General features: G+C 43.9%; 1 protein-coding gene across 2 annotated transcripts in view; it reads right to left on the bottom strand.

The window, feature by feature from the left end:
* The window catches only part of Ctdspl2 (CTD small phosphatase like 2), a 54,206-nt gene extending 45,956 nt beyond the window's left edge, over window positions 1-8,250 (bottom strand). The window contains exon 1 of one of the 2 annotated variants that reach the window (XM_060371803.1): window positions 8,086-8,250. The gene's annotated coding sequence lies outside the window, so the exon portion shown is untranslated. The remainder of the gene's footprint in view (window positions 1-8,085) is intronic. The other variant, XM_021649007.2, reaches the window with a different exon arrangement.
* Between the last annotated feature and the right edge of the window lie 7,715 nt (window positions 8,251-15,965).

Raw genomic sequence — 15,965 nt, forward strand, 5'->3', positions numbered from 1 at the left:
GAGATGGCTCAGTGGTTAAGAGCACTGTCTGCTCTTCCAGAGGTCCTGAGTTCAATTCCCAACAAACTACATGGTGGCTCACAACCATCTATACTGGCATCTGATGCCCTCCTTTGGCATGCAAATGTACAAGCAAATAGAGCACTCAAATAAATAAATCTTTATATAAAAAATAAAAAAACAGAAGACTGGGAAATGATCATGCTTAATAAATAAACCTAGTAGTAATGAATGAAAATGATAAAAAAAAAATGAGAATAGTTCAAGAACTTGAGACATAAAAACATCTTTTTTTCCAATATTCAAACCAGATCTCATTTAGGATTAGGAAAAGTTGGCTGCCCAGAAATCTAAACATTGGGCAATAAGTTTGTTTAGTAGTTACCTGCTGCCCAGGTAAATAGATTATAGGGGAAGGATGTTGGTGCTGGTAGAAAACTCCCAAAGGTTCACCATCAACCACAACATTAAATCTGCTAGATTTTCTAAGCTACCATCTAAAATTCAGACTTACATTTAGCCACCTCAAATTCAACTTATGCAAAACTGAATTCGTTTTTCTCATCCCATCCCAAAATAGCTTCTTCCTGTTGTATTTTTTCTCCTACAGTCATCCATGTAACCAACTAACCAAGAAACCTAAACTCCACTGACCCTAGCTGGGACACCTTACCCTTAGTTCCTATAGCCAATTATCAAATTCTGGTTTTTAACATCTAAAATTAATTTTCAGTCTTTCCCTTTAAATCTACCCTCTGAACTTCCCAATTTTGCCTATTCCTTTTAGCAGGTTTCTCATCGACTGCTTTCCAATAAAAACTAAACTCACTGGCAAATGTATCACCCTACTCTCGGTGTGTGCACCTACGGGCTGCAAACACATGGAAGGGTTCGTGTGTGCTGATATACGTGTGTAGAGAACAAAGGTGGACAGCAGTTCTGTTCCTCAGTCTCTCTCCACCTTACTGAGACAGGGTTTAACAGAGCCTGGAGCCCATGATCAGCACCAGCAATCCACTTGTATTACCTCCCCCAGAAAAGGTGCAGTCTTTCTTCATTGTTATTTTGCTGTCATCCTCTGTACTGCAGTAATCATAGCTACAGACACTCTGCTACGTTTCTGTCCTCTTTACCAAAGTATTATTTCAACTAATTATCTAGTTATCCTCACTGTTTAAACTTCAGCCCAAGTGTCATAAGCAGTAAAAACCACCTCCACACTCATAAACTTCTGTAAACCCTGAGGTCATCTTTCCCTTAGCTCTTACCAAATTACACTAAAATAACCTGCTTCAATAGATTCAATCGCACTTGACAAGAGTGAGTCTAGATGGCTAGGACCATGCACAGCAAAAGAACTAAAACCCCTTGAAGGCAGTGATCTAATCTGTAACTTTAGGAACGTGGGACACCACAACTCAGCCTTTGGTGAACTTAACCACATTTTTCTCAAACAGATCAGATAATGAAAAAATCCTATCTTTGATACAATCGGTACTGTAAGAATGTTTGGTTACAGCCAGGAGTAGCTGTGTACGCCTTTAATCCCAGCACTCTGGGAAGCAGAGGCAGGCAGATCTCCTGAGTTCAAGGCCAGCCAGGTCTACAAAGCAAGTCCAGGACAGCCAAGGCTACACAGAGAAACTGTCTTGAAGAGAAAGAAAAAACAAAACAAAACTAACCAACCACAAACAAAGAATGTTTGCTTACAAAATGGGGGCCAATTAACAAAGAAAAGTTTCCTTTATCACAAAGTTTCTGATATCTACCGAGATTATAGTTATTTTAAAATTTTATTTATCATCATTCTGTGTGTCACTTCATGCACTGCACACTGAGGGGATCAGAAGACAGCTTTCAGGAATCATTCTTCCACCAGTGGGCTCACCAGCTCAAACTCAGGTGGTCAGGCTTGGCAGCACACACCCTTACCCTCACGGCCCCCAAGCAGTTTGTGAGGCAGACAATTACAATCGTAAATCATCTTGGGTTACCACATTACAATGATGGTACAAGTAGAGGCCTGGCCTTTATCTACGTGGCTCCTTAAACTCAGAAATTCACAGTAATGGTACAAGTATAAAATCAGTTGAAAATTTGTCACAGGTTTTCAGTGAACTAATTTCTATTAAACTAAAGAGAAATGATCCACTGATATGAAGGGCTGTCAGAAAATTACCAAGACTACCTAATACACCTTCTTTTAAACAAGTATGTTTGCTGAATGAATGACAGTAGTGTTACAATGACAAATTATACATTGGGAAATAAGGGCAGACAATAAAGAAACCTCTAAAAAAAATTACAAATAAAGCTTTAAAGGCAAAAAAAAAAAAAGACTAGCCATGATTGTCTATTATAAAGACTATCTGAGTAAGTACAGATTCATGGTAAAGTAACTAGTTGCCTTAGTGTGCAAGGCCCTGTTTAGCCCTGTCACAGAGGAAACACTGTGCCAGTAAGATGACTTCCTGGGTATGGATGCTTGTCACCAAGCCTGACAGCCTGAGTTCAACCCCCAAATCCAAGCGGTGCATCACTGCTTTTTACCACATACAAATTTTACCTCTTTGTAAAGGGCTGAGCTGTAAAGGTGATCATTATAATCTTAGCACTGAGAAGAAGGTCACTACAAGTTTGAGGCCAACCTGGGCTCTAGAGTGAGATCCTGTCTCAAAACATACATTACACATACATACATACTAAATCAAAGTGAAAGATGAGTCATTGGTCCAGCCTGTTTCCATCTTTGATTCTTTCAAAAGCCATCCTATACACTTTGATTAAGCGTCTACTACAGCCGGGCAAGGTGGTGCATGCCTTTACTCCCGGCACTTGGGTGGCAGAGGCAGGCGGATCTCTATCAGGCCACCCTGGTCTACAGAGCAAGTTCCAAGAGAGCCAGGGCTACACAGAGTAACCCTATCTCAAAAAAACCAAACCAAGCCAAAATCCACTTACTACACATTTAAAAGTTTTCAGAACTGGGCTGGCAGAGGTTCAGCAGGTGAAGGCGCTTCCCACCAAGCCTGAAAACATGAGTTAGATCCCTGGCATCCACACGGTGAAAGACAAGACCTGATCTTTCCCCACTGCCCCCTGACAACCACTGACAGCATGTGCACTACTGCATGCTACATGTGCACATAACACACAGTAAATGAATTTTACTAAAGCTTTAATTAAAAAATCTCAGTTCTAAAACAATGAATTTAGCTTGGAAGAATTAAAAATTTGTTCTCTGCTAAACTTAAAATTCTATGATGAACTCATCCTCTATCTTAAAAATCACACGACTCCTAAATATATATTAACACATCCATGAAAGAAAAAGCTTGAGCCAGGAATGGTGGTGAATGCCTTTAATACCAGCATTCCTGAGGCCGAGGCAGGGTGAACTCAGGTATCTGAGTTCAAGGCCAGCCTGGTCTACAAAGAGAGTCCAGGGCAGCCAAGATTACACAGAAAAACCCTTGGAAAAAAAAAAAAAGAAAAAGCTAAAAGTAGTCTATATTTTAGTATACCTAAACTGAAATCAATGTTCTGCTGTTAGATCTGGCCATTTTCTCTCCCCTACTTCTCCAAGTCACTAAAGAAATTCAAAGAAAGTAGACTTCTCTACCACCTAATAAAAATTAAAAAAAAGAAGACAAAAAGTCTGTTTAGAGAGACAGTGAGAACCTATACAAATAGCTACTAATAAAGTGTAAAGCCAATTATTTCTAAAGTATTCAAGTCCTACCTTCTAGCATACACTGTTTTATGTTATCTTTAAAATAAGAAAAGTCCTTGTCCTACAACTTACTGCAGCCATCACGAAAGCCCGACTGCTCCAATTCAAAGCACTGTTAGTAATGTTAGCAATGTTGCATCTCCCCTTCTTTCAGTCTACCAGTAGGAAATACAGGATCTGACGATAGAGAGCTATCCTACTGTGATTTTCAAGTCAAAATTTTATTTGTCATGGACACGGTGGTTTATGCTTGCAATCTAATCTGAGTAGAGGCAGAAGGATCAGAAAGAGGTTCAAGACCAGACCCTGCTACATAAAGACTCAAAGCCTGTCTGCCCTGCCACAAAACAAAAGAAGCCTATTAAGTCTTTTCTTGAGGCAACATTTAAATCTCACCATTCCTTAGTGCTGGGTTCACATAAATAGCAAAAGACACCTAAAGGCCCAAGATTCTCATTATGTAAATTAAACTTTCATCATGCTTATCTTACCTACACAACACTTATCTAGTCCACACATCTCCCAGTCACAGCAAGAATATAAAATAACTTTCCTTGACAGGCAGTAGTGGCATACACCTTTAACCCCAGCACGTTGGAGGCAGAGGCAGACAGATCTCTGAGTTTGAGGCCAGCCTGCACTACAGAGCAAGTTCCAGGCCAGAGCTGTGTCAGTAAAAGAGAAAAAATAAAAGAGAAAGGAAATTTAACTTTCCTCAATTCCACTGTCTCTGAACCCTCACTTACATGTAGTTTAACAGGCTAATCTACACTTATGAGTAAAATACAACGATGTTTATCTAAGAATTTGTAATTTGTTTTGAGACAGGGTCTCTTTATGTAGCCCTGGCTGTCCTAGAACTTGCTATATAGTCTAGGCTGGCCTCAAACTCAAAGAAATCAACCTGCCTCTTTCTCCCAAGAATTGGGATTACAGGTGGATGCCCAACAACCAGCTAAATTTATAATTTTAAACAATGCATTTCTGGAAGAATTCCATAAGACTGAGTATATATAAATAAAGTCAAGTATATAGAAATGAAGTCAAGCATGGCACTTCTCAAGAAAATCTCAACCACGTAGGTCTACCTATTTGTAAGGTAGGTTCAATAACAATTTAATACAGTTCAAATTTAAAATGCATGTACTCAATAGCTGTGGTGATGTACACCTTTTGTCCCAGGACTCAGACGGCAGAGGCACCTGGCCGGACTTAAGGGACACAAAAAAAGTATGCACTCGTACAAACATTAGTGAATACATCTGGCTTAGGTAAGGGCATAAGGATGTCAGGGTAAGTAAGTAAAAACTGAAGCTGAAATTGTTCTTTCTAGCAAGTTTCATGCCTTTTAAGTAGCTTAACTCTGGGACATAGTGGCACTCACCTGTAGTCCCAGCACTCAGCACTCCTGTGAGGCAGAAGGATTTGGAGTTTGAATAAGCTTAGGCTATACAGCCAGACCCTGTCTCACTAACAAACAAGCAAATAAACAACCTCATTCTCAATGTAGCTTAAGTGATCCCCTGCTGCCTGGCAACTTTAACCTGCTAATAAAAATTCCTTAGGAGCGTATCATACATAAGGTCCTCTTCAGACCTTTAATATGTATCTTAAAGTGTCTTTCTTCCCTTACATTTTCATGAAAACTTGATAAATTAAAAATAAATGAGATGCTGCCTTTTTCAAATTCTCACAGGCCACTACGTTCTTTATATATTTTTGATTTATCAACCAAAAGCATAGTTAACTAACATAACTTTTTTTTTTTTTTAAACACTTTTTCCCCCTCGAGACAGGGTTTTTCTGTGTAGCCTTGGCTGTCCTGGACTTTGTAGACCAGACTGGCCTCAAACTCACATCAATCCGCCCGACTCTGCCTTCCTGAGTGCTGAGATTAAGGGTGTGGGCCACCACACAGGGTTTAACTAAGACAACTTAATACTACTTTATCAATCAACTGATGATTCTACAATCGTAAGTCTGTCTACTATGTCCTTTCCAAACAGGTCCAAGTTTCTTTTAGAGGCAGGGCCTCCAACCTGTAACATGGCTAAAGATGACTTTGAACTTCGGATTTTTCTGCTTCCATCTCCCTGAGATTACAGGCAAAAACCACCATAACCAGAATATGTGGTGTTGGAGATTTAGGTTACACAACACAGGGCTTCCTGCATGCTGGGCAAGACTTTACCAACTGAGCTACACAGCCAACCAGATTTTGTTAAAATCATCCCATGAAGAAGCCATCTGACCAAAAATAACAACAGTGGAATATGTGAGGTTAGTCTGGAAAAGATAAAACTTAACAGTTGAGGGGGAAAATACCACCAGCTCAAATGAAAGGTCTGTAAGGCACTAGCACTGGGTACAGCAGAATGTTCTAAAACATACCATCCTATTTGTTGTTCCGACACAACCCTCTTATTGCTACAGTACACGTAAGTTAAGACTGCACCACTTGGCAACTCCCACACCCTCTCCCACCACTCAGACAAGAGTGTTAAGACTAGCCAGGCAGCAATGACACCTGCCTTTAATCCCAGCACTCCAGAGACAGAGGCAGGTGGATCTCTGGGAGTTCAAGGGCAGCCCTGGCCTAAAAGGGCCTTCCAGGACAGCCAAGGCTGTCACACAGAGAAATCATCTCTCAAAAAACAAAAGTATACAAAACAAAACAAAAAAAAATGTTGCTCAGATCGAATGTAGTTAGTAACTAACTTGGGAAAACCCTGGAGACAGTCTACAATGCTGATTCTGCTACCTATAAACTAAATTTTATCAAAAAACTACCCCAAAACATTGTTAAAATAAAGACAAACCCTGCACTTGACACATAATTTATCCTAATCTTTCTGAGTAACATAACTGGTCCCATTTTAAAATAAATCAATTCAACAAGAATCTAGTTATGTCCATACTTTCACTACCCAACCCCTAAATCAAGCGATCCTATAAAAGCAGTGAGGCCTAGTTCACTCCAAAGACTACTTCATATAAGAGCTACATTTTACTTTGACTTTCTTTATGACCTTGGGCTAAGTCTTTCAAATAAAAACTATAATGATGTTTCCATGTGCCTGCTTATTACTGAACAGCAAGTTAAGTACTCTAGGCTGGACCTAAGGGGCAGAAAGCTACTGAATGATAAACATTAACGGATATGTAATATAAAACATGTTTTAATCTTAATCTTAATTCGAGGCGGAAAACACCTTTAATGCCCCAAATTCGACACGACCAAAGCATCGAAAAAACTGAGGCCCTCTTTACATTAAGAAAAAACTGGAGTGAGTAAAATTTAGCTTCAGAATGCCATTTCACTGCGTTTATAAAGAGAACTGCTGGACCACAAACAGCAATGTGTAACTTGGCATTTGATGAATCGAAATAATAAGCAATCTACAATCTAAAAATTATGCAGATAAGCATAATTGAAGTCACTAATTTGTACACCGATGTACAGTAATCTTGGTACTGCCTCAGAAGCATGAGAAAGCTAAATTCCTGCCTTGGAGTAACATCTAAGTATATTCATCTAAGGAGCTTAGGGTACTTCCCCAGCAGTCATTTCTGTAGGTTTCCCTGAGGTACTCTTCAAGTGCTTAACATCATTCACACATTCAGCTACCACTAGGGTGAGAAGTAAATAAACACAATTTATTTATGCAACTATTTATCACTGAATCCTGGTCAAGAATGCAAAAGTAAACTCATACAGACACACCTAAAGTAAACAGCATGTTAAGTATAATTAAGAATCACCCATAACTGGCCACTATGGAAATCAGAAGCCAAAAATAAGGCTTTTATCACCACTCCGTATTTTTAAATAGTAATGTCAACTCAACATTTTACCAGTGCAGAAGACGAACAGAAGTTCCTGGAACCTCTTTCCAGATTCTCAAAGGATGTTTGTAAAAGCTCAACTAGAGCAACGCCCCCCTAAAACACCCTACAAGAATGAAATACCGAAAACATTACGTGGGCCCACAAGAAGCTCTGAAAAGGCAACCTAGCTTAATTAGCCATAAGGACCAAGGGGTCAGAGACTAGGAACGTGAGCTGGGGTTGGGGGTGGATAGCAAAGTGAAATCTAACCCCAGAAATCACAACACAGGCCGCAGCCTAAGAGGTGAAGCTGGCGGGAAGTGAGCTCCCTTTCCGTTCCCAGGGGAAAGTCCAGGCCAGGGCGGCTTCCACACAGTGGACGTACAAGGCGCCAACAGTGCATGCCTACAGACGCGCTGGAACCGCTGAAGGCTCGGCTTGAGAAGGGGAGGAGATCCCGGCAGACGGCCCTGGAAGACGGCTGAGCTGGGGCGCAACGGCAGCGTCCGGACCAGGGGAATTACCTTCACTGTGACGACAGAAAAGTGTCCTCGGGCCCCGGCGATGGTCCCGACTGCGCAATAGGTGGTGTCTTTCCCGCTTATCCCTCAGCAGCAACAGAACGAGCTCCTTCAGCCAGTCGCCATTTCCCGCCTACCGACCTGCTGCACCGCACGGACAGGGACCCGGATGGAAAGCGGCCTCCCCGCGCAGGCGCCCTGGCTTCCTCCTCCCCCGCCCGCCACTATCCGGCGAGGCGGGAGGGAAGGAATGCGGGAGGCCTGGGCGGCAGCGGGGGAGGAAGAGGAGCGCCCTCCACTTCCGCGAAGAGGCCGAAGTTTCTGCCGCCCCAAGGAACTCACCGGCGCGAATTCCCGACTAAAAGCAAAAACAGAAAGCCAAGGACGAGCCCAGGGCGTCGGGGCCCGCGGGGCTGGATGAGGCGCAGGCTTCGGGAGGGCAGGGGGCCCGGGGGACGTTTGTACTTCGGGGGCCTCCGTAGCGGGCTGCGGGGTGGTCGCAGGGGGAGTAGGGAGGAGAGCGTTAGTCGCGGAGGCGGGGACGCCAGGGACGGTTTTCGCTCCCGCCGCTAACGGAACCGCCTGGAGCCCAGCGACGCGGGGAGCGCGCCCTCGCCGGGAGGCGGGGTCTGGGAGCGCGCCGCGCACCCGGCGGCCGGGGCCAGGGGCCGGCGGCGGTGGGTGGAGCCGGCCGCAGGGGGCGGCGCTAACGGCTTGGCGCGCTGGAGCCGCAGCCAGTGCCGTGCGCTCCTCGGGGCCGGGGCCAGCCCGGGCCCGCTGCCTGCCGAGGTCCGCGGGGCGTCCCCGAGCTTCCCTGGCGGGAGCAGCCGCCGTCCTCCGACCCGTGGGACGGACTCCTCGCGGTGTGGACGGCGATCCTGTGGGCTGGGAAACTCGGGGCTTTCGAATGGGTCTCCTCCCTGCTGCGGGGCTCCAAACCAGAGAAGAACGTAACCATCTAAAATCTAGAGGGTTCTCAACCTTCCTAATGCTGCAACCCTCTAACATCGTCCCTCGTGTTATGGTGACTCCCCCCCCCATCATTAAATTTTCGTTGCGATTTCATAACTGTAACTTTGCTACTGTTAGGAATCGTATGTATCTTTTCCGACGGTCTCAAGGGTTGACTTTCCCCTTAGGGGTCGGGACCAACAGGTTGAGAATCGCTGGTCCCTACAGCGCCTTAGCTTTGGGCTGAAACTCGAAGCCGTTCTCATCATCCTATAAGGAATGTTGATCAGAAACGTACTGTGTAAGAGGGATATAACTGAATTAGGAAAAGCAGTCACTGCATTCCCAGAGTTCACACGCCACCCAAGAAGCGCTCGAACAGTGTGATAAAGTGAGTTACAGAAATGAAACGGTAGGCGTAGTAGGAGAGCATGCCCCTGTGCCAGCGACGGGGTGGGGAGAGCTTTCATAAGACTTCCCTTACGTGAAGCATAACTGGGGAGTTGATTTTGTAAGACGTGTGTTCTCTGGGGGCTGGAGAGATGGCTCAGCGGTTAAGAGCACTGGCTGCCCCTCCTAAAGGGCCTGAGTTCAGTTCCCAGCAACCACAGGTGGCTCCCAACCATTTATAATGAGATCTCTGGTGCCCTCTTCTGGCGTGCAGACATTCGTGCAGTAAGAACACTATACATAATCTTGTTTAAAAAATTTTTTTCCAAACTGGCTGAGCTGCATGACAAGAACTTGGTTCAAAAAAAAAAAAAAAAGAGAGAGAGAGAAATAAAGGGGAGAAGAAATCTTTGAGTAAAACATCGATTGAGAGCCCAACACAGAATGAGTTGGAAGTCCATATAATCATAGTTTCCTGAAAGGCTAACTGAAAATGAAAAAATAAGGGTTATCTACTGCATATGGCAGAAAGTAATAGAATGTAAACCAAGAAATGATCTACACGGAGTACTGAAATTACTTTGGTACATTCTTATTTGTATATGTACAAACTAACATGTACCACTGTTGAATGTGGTCAGACAGTTCTGTGGTTCCCTCTTGCTACCCTGTGTGATCCAGACGAGACACTCAGATCATCAGGCCCACACACAGACTAAAACCTTTGTCGGTTTTTGTTTTAATTTTTATGTGTATGAGTGTTTTACTTCCATGTATGCCTGTGTACTACGAGTGTGTCTGGTGCCCCAGGAGGCCAGAAGAGGGCGCTGGACCTCAGGACTCTGGAAGAGAGAAAAATGCATATATCTATATATACATAAGGGGTTGGAGAGATGGCTCAGTGGTTTCGAGCACAGACTGCTCTTCCGGATGGACCCAGTTTCAATTCCCAGCAACCACATGGCAGCTCACAACTGTGTGTAACACCAAGATCTGACACAGACATACATAAAGGCAAAATACCAAAGCACATGAAAGAGAAATAAATGGATTGTTAAAAAAATATTTTTTAGCTAGGCATGGTGGTGCACACCTTTAATCTCAGCACTTGGGAGGCTGAGAGAGGCAGGCAGATCTCTGTGAGTTCAAGAGATCTACAGAGCAAGTCCAGGACAGCCAGGAATCTATTACACAGAGAAACCCTGTCTTAAAAAGCAAACAACAAAAAATAACAATAAAATATTGTTATATGTGTTATTCTCAGAAAAGTTCCAGGTTATAAACCAAATGTTTGCAACTTAAGAACTTTTTCCCCCTTTCAGTTTTTGTTGGTTTTTTTTTGGGGGGGGTTGTTTTTTATTTGAGGCAAGGTTATATGTTTCCCAGACTAGCCTTAACCCTGCCATGGACACAAGACTGCCTCATGACTAACTTCCCAAATGCTAGAATACAGCTGTACTTAACCTCTAAGACCTTTTCCACCATAGAGGAATAACTTATTTCCAGTTTTCACTTTAGCTATCATTTTTTACTCTCCAGTCTTCTACTACCTCCATACTCCCATTACCAAAGTGAATTTAGTCTAAATATGAATTTCACTTGAAAACATAGGTGCTCCATCTGTACCCTAGGATAGAAGACACATCAAGAGGCTATTAGATGATATTATCTATTCTATAATAGAATTCAAATGAGATTATTTGTGAAGCACTCAGCAAGGTGCTTTTCTTGTTTTTTAATATGGCAGCTGTTACTATCATTAAGCTTTATTAATGTCTAAGCCAGGCATGGTAGCAGACGCCTTTAATCCCAGCATTCAGGAGGCAGAAGGAGGTGGATCTCTTGAGTTTGAGGCCAGCCTGGTTAACATAGTGAGTTCCAGGACAGCTCTGACAGGGAGATTGTTAGGACCAATGAAATGATGTGCACAGATTTTATATGAAAGGGGTTTATTAGATGGAGATGAAGAGAGAAGGAGAGATCGAGACATAAGAGGAAGGGAGGGTGGTGCTCAGAAAGAGAAAGGGGAGAGCAGGAGAGCAAAGAGTTAAGAGAGCAAGAGCGACAAGGTGGCTGGTTGATCCTTTTAAGGAGCAACTTAACCACATGATATCATAGGTTGCTAAGCAACCCAGAAGCAGGCTGCCTAAATACTAACAGACTCTATCTCAAGAAAAATAAAAATCCAGTCCAAGATTTCATACTAAAAGTCTAAAAACTTTGCCTGGGAACAGTTTCACACCTGACTTCTCAGCTATTTGGGAGGCTGAGAAAGGAGGAGACAGTTCAAGGCCATAAACTGCATCACACAAGCACAATGCGTGATAGAAGACACTGTCTTGTTTCAGCCCTGCTTCAGGATCTTTCATTACTGTACATAGAAAACCTAATTGTTAGTAAAATGTAAAAGCTTAAATGGACGTCAAATGCACTTAGTTGTGTCCTGAAGAGATGGAACTTGGGTGTGCCTCTGAAAGCCTCCATTGATAAGAATGATAACAAATTTGAAAGGTTTCTATTTTAAGGCAAGTTGCTTTGGAGAGATCTTGTGGTCTTTGCCCTATGACCCGAGGCAAAGTCAGCTGGATGGCCTTGAGCTACCTCATCATAAATGTTGAAAAGGTTCAGACCTACCGGCTTGGCTTGTAGTCCGACTACCACGATGGTGACAGGGTTCAGTCTGCCAAGGGCATAGGTGAGGAGCTAGAGACTAATTTTATAGCAGTTGGACCTTTGAGAGCTTCCTCTTTTGCCTTGGAAAACCCCTCCAAGAAAGAGGGGTTTTCTCTCTGGGCTTGCAGGAACACCAATGAAGCAGTTGGCAGGACACAGGTAAACAGTATTCTAGGAAAGAGAGCCAAGGCGCCCTCTTGGGTTTGGAGGAGCTCCAGAGAAAGGTACACTAGCTCGGTAGAATGACACAGATTTATAAAGAGCTAGCAAGTTTAGTTGTAGAATCATGTTCGTAAGTAGATATTTTGTACATAGTTCAGAAAATAGTTTCCTCGCTGAGTTAGCAGGTTTTTACCGCAGTCTATGGCCCCTGTGTCATTGGTACAAATATTAGGTTAATTTTATAAGAAATATTACATTTGGCCCTCCAATGAATGGCAAAAGTACATGAAGGCAGATGTTGGGTCCCTAACATTACTCATTTTTTTTTTTTAAGACAAGATCTTACTGTGTAGTATTTTCTGCCAATGAAAGGAACCAATTCAAACCAAATTAAAGTATAAAGGAAGGCTTATTGTGGGTAGGTTCACTGGTCCCAAGGAATGGGGCTAGGGAGGTTGCCATGTAGAAGGAGACAGAGGGGAGGGCAAAGAGAAAGGAAAAGTGTATACAGAGAGGGAGGCAGGAGGGAGGAAGGAAAAAGGAGGGGGAGCTGGAGTTACAGGCAGCTGCAATCTGCCCGATCTGCCTGCTGTCGGTGCTGGGAACTGTCTTGGGATCTTCGAAGAGCAACAAAAGCTCTTAACCTTGAGCCATCTTTCCCAGACCCCTTAGCTAGTCTTTTTGACTGTTTCGAGACAGAGTTTCTCTGTGCAGCTTTGACTGTCCTGGACTCCCTTTGTAGAGCAGGCTGGCCTTGAACTCACAGAGATCTGCCCCTCTCTGCTGGGATTACAGGTGTGTGCCACCGCACCCGGTGTTAGTCATTTTTTTTTTAATTCATTACCGGCATTGAGACTCCAGAGTCTGTTCCCATCTCTGAAAAGTGCGGATTCTTCCTCAGAAGCTTTCCAGCTAGCCTGCATCTGTGACTGTGCACCATGCACATGCCTGGTGCCTGCAGCGTGCAGAAGAGGGTGTTGGATCCCACGGGACTGGAGTTATGTGAAGGACCGTATGGGTGCTGGGTCCCCTGCAATAGCAACACTGTGTCTGAAGCATGGAGTCACCTCCAGCCTCTGACCTTGGCTTTCTCTGTGGAAGTTGTGGCTCCAAGCTTGGGCAGCAGGATTTCACTGAGCCATCTCCTTAACTCTCCCTGTGTTCTTTTGTGTTTCATTTGTATCCTTAGCTGGCCTTGAACTCTATGTAGCCTAGGATAACCCTGAATGCCTGATCTTCCTGCCTCCATCTCCGAAGTACTACAGGGTTACAGGTCATGCCTGACTTATGTAATGCAGGGGATGGGACCCAAGGCCTCAGACAAGCTAGACACACACTACCAAATGTTTTAATCCATAGAGTTCTGGGAGTTTTTCAAGTCATAACTTGGCAGAATGTAATCTCCCTAGTGTTTCCTCTGACAATATAACCAAAGGCTTGATGTTTTGGCTGTATAAGGGTAGGGCAGGTCTAAAATAGATCTCCAAAAAGGGCATGCTATTAGCTCCCAAGGACAAATGGCCTTCCTTCCTTCCTTTTTCCCTTTCTTCTTCATTTTTTCTTCTTTGTTTTCTTGAGACAGGGTCTCTTTAAGTGTCACTGGCTGTCCTGTCCTGGAACTCACTGTGTAGACCAGGCTGGCCTCAAACTCAGAGATCCACCTGCCTCTTCCTCTGAGTTGCTGGGATTAATGACGTGCGCCACCGCTGCCTGGTAAATTTCTTTGCAGCTTTCATCATTACGTTTTTCATGGCTAGACCCAATTTATTGGAACTCCCCAACAGCCACCTTCTTGGAGCCACAGGCCAACTTTAGAACAGAAATTTCCTGTGTCGTCCATCATGGAAGTAACACCTTCCCTCACAAGTTTTATTTGGTTGTTTAAAGATAAGGTCTTACTCTCTGTCAGGATGGCCTGAAACACTATATAACTCAGGTGATCTTGAACTTGTTTCCCTTCCCCCAGTCTTCCAAATGCTGGGACTATAGGTATCACCCTTAAAAGATTCTCTGCTCTCATATTCTAGCAAACTTTGTTACATGAGTATGCAAATGAGCAAATGGATAAATTTAATCCTTTCTCTTCTTTGGAGACAGGGTCCCACGTATCCCAAGCTGACCCTGAACTCGCTATGTAGTGTAGTAAGAATTTGGGTTTCTTAAAAAACCCAGTGAGGTGACTATGTTTTTGTCATCACCCCAAGTGTGAGATATGGGGCTGCTTCAGATGGTCCACAGCTGCTATGATTTGCCTCATGCTCTAGCAGGGGCGGGATTTTGCCAGTTCCACACAATCTATGTTTGGAATTCTGGGGAACTCTTGAGAGGATACAAATGCCAGAGCCCAGAGAGTGACAGGCGTGCAAAGAAAAGACAGGAGGAGGCGGCGGCGTAGGAAGAGTAGGAAAAAGAAGGAAAAGACTGTGGTGGTGGCAACTGTTGCTCCTGGCTGCTGCTGTTGCAGTTTGAAGAAAAGTTGGAGACAGCCTAACAATGAAGATTGGACTTGCCCCAAGGAACCAGACAACCCTAATCAGCAGGAAGTAGTCTAAAGAGACCTATGTCCCCTTTCCCTCCCAACCTTCTGTCTCTCCTACCTGGTGTGGGGGGTGAGGGTCTGCGGGGAGTTAGAAGGGGTTGGGGTAGAGAAGAGAGGTAGAGATATAAGAACTACAATAAGTAGCCAAAACAAATACAGCAACAATGTAGTGAACTTGAACTCCTGACCCTCTGGCCTTACCTCCCAAGTGCTGGGATTTCAAGCATGGCTTCCTGGACTTCTCTAACCTTGAATGAGTGCTAGGCAAGCATTCTACCTGCCTATGTTCCCAGCCCCATATAACCTTAGTATTTTTTAAAAAGATGATATACTTTACAAATGACTTTGTTATATTCACATTTTATTGAAAATATATAAAATGTCTTTTATGTTCTATACTTTCACTTATGGGCCTGCTCATTCCACTCCAGCTGTGCTGGCTAGTTTTATGTTAACTTGACACAGTCTACAGTCACCTGAAAGGAGCCTCAACTGAGAAAATGCCTCCAGAAGATCAGGCTGTAAACAGGCTAGCCTGGGGGATGTTTTCTTAATTAGTGACTGATGTGAGAGGGTCTAGTCCCTAACCAAGACACCAGTCATCTGACTGGACTGTTTGAGTAAAAGCTCCGGGACCTTGACCTTTTGGAACATGGCCTGAGTTGTGTGTGTATATACACATGCGTGCATGTGGAGGCCATTGGGCAATATCCAGTGTCTTCTTTAATCTCTCTCCTCACTTCCAAGATAGGATCTCTCACCTTAACCTGGCATTCTTAGGTTCTGCCAAGCTGCCTGGCCAAGGAGCTCTGGGGGATCTGTAGCCTTCCCCAAGACTGGGATTACAGACAGGTGCTACCAACAGCTGGCATTTTAATGGGGGTTTTAGGGATCTGAACTCAGGTCCTCATGCTTGCACAGCAAGTACTATAGAGCTATCTCTTCAGACTGGCTGAACTTTTTAAAAATAAATTTTAAAACTTTTTTCTTCCTTTTTCAGTTTCTCTGTGTAGCCCTGGCTGTCTAAACATGGCATAACAAGCTACAATAAGACCAGGCACATACCATTGCAGGGTTGGCCAGACAAGGCTACTCAGTAGGAGGAAAAGGGTCCCACAAGTAGACAACAGGGTCAGAGACAGCCCGTTTCCACTGTTAGGATTCCCGC

The sequence above is a fragment of the Meriones unguiculatus genome, chromosome 18, assembly GCF_030254825.1.
Source record: "Meriones unguiculatus strain TT.TT164.6M chromosome 18, Bangor_MerUng_6.1, whole genome shotgun sequence".
Taxonomy (NCBI): Eukaryota; Metazoa; Chordata; class Mammalia; order Rodentia; family Muridae; genus Meriones; species Meriones unguiculatus.